The sequence below is a fragment of the Argopecten irradians genome, chromosome 3 (assembly GCF_041381155.1).
Source record: "Argopecten irradians isolate NY chromosome 3, Ai_NY, whole genome shotgun sequence".
Classification (NCBI taxonomy): domain Eukaryota; kingdom Metazoa; phylum Mollusca; class Bivalvia; order Pectinida; family Pectinidae; genus Argopecten; species Argopecten irradians.
This window is the reverse complement of record NC_091136.1, coordinates 64,564,819-64,566,426: the sequence shown is the minus strand read 5'-3', so window position 1 is coordinate 64,566,426 and position 1,608 is coordinate 64,564,819.

Below are 1,608 nucleotides of genomic sequence, written 5' to 3'. Positions count from 1 at the left end.
ACTGCTCACGTCGATACTGCACCTAACTGTTTCAGCCGAAACAGAACATTGCCAGTGTTTACTAACACTTAAAAGGTTTAAATCATATGGGTTATAAGATGGCAACAAATTACGTTTGTGGATATAAAATATTAATCATTTTTCAAAACAACACTTACATGTAGTCATAAAATCTCCTTCTTAGACAGGCAGTAGTATGCGGTATTGACGCCACAATAAAGAAGCGTTTGAAATTGATTTGGATCTATAGATAGTGTGTTCAGAAGAAGATTTAAATCAAATCTACTAATATACGGATGGTTCGGTTTCCAATGGGCTACATATTATGTTAACAGCAGAATCATTTAAGGAGGTTTTCCAGTTATGTGTATGGTCAGTTAGTGTGTCATTTGGAACACTTGGGTATAGCGGCGCTGTGTCCCTTTGTGAAAGTGGACTATCTCGTCTACTTTGTAATGCCATCCTATCGAAGCATGGTGTCGATAACATGGAAAAGCGAATCCAATCTGGACAATAAAAATATCATTTTAACTCATGTTTTATTGATTTTAAACACATACGAGATAAGTATTATGATGTAATGTATGCAAGCGCAAATTCTTAATATATCTGTAATAAGGTAAGAGAGAAGAGTGAGGTAAATTTGATCTATAAGATAACAAATATGGAAATTGAATGAGAGCCCTAGATATGCGAATTGGAAATGTATTATTATTATTTACATGTATTACTGAATAAAATATTTAAAAAAAAAATGTTTATCATTTTGACAAAAATTGATGTTTAGTCGCGTATATATTTCTAATTAACAAAAAATACATATAAAATATTTGTTTTGTTTTTCCTTATCTGCACAATCAGCACCTCATTACATAGAGGGCGTATTATCATGGTTTTTTTTCGTGATGCAATTTATCTTTTTAAATAATTTTCTACTGAAGTAAAACAAGAAATTTGTTATTGCTGATAATATTGTAAAATATTTACATTTCCGTTTTCTCTTTACTATATAACCTTACCAACTGCGAAATCGTTTACACTTGCGGAAACGCAGTGGTTTGTCGCGCAAGAATACACACACCGGAACACTAACTTCCGCAAGAAGTGTGAATGCGCATCCGGTTAGGCCTATTGTAACTGTATGACAAATCTTTAATATATTGCATGTATGAATGTAATGTCAATCTTAAATTATATATCATCAAATAAAAACATTAACAAAAATTGTGTAAATTGGATGGGAAAAAAAGTTAATGTGGAACTATATTTTGTGTACTCTTTGAATTTGACAACATTTCCCGTAAATTGAAGCTAGCTGTTCTAAGATTCCATCAATTGACCGGCTGTTCCAACTATCGTATAACATTGAAAATTATTTGAACACTTAATTTAAATGAAGTGGTCGGTCGAAATGTAAATATAAGAAATGATTTCTATTGTTTGTTGTTTACTGGTGTATAAACTGCATTTTTTGTACAGATATTTCAACATAACGCGCGTAATTCAAAATATCTGTACAAAAAATGCAGTTTACACACTAGTAAACAACAAACAATAAAAATCATTCCTTAAGTAAATAACTTATGTTACCGAAGAACATTCGTCAAC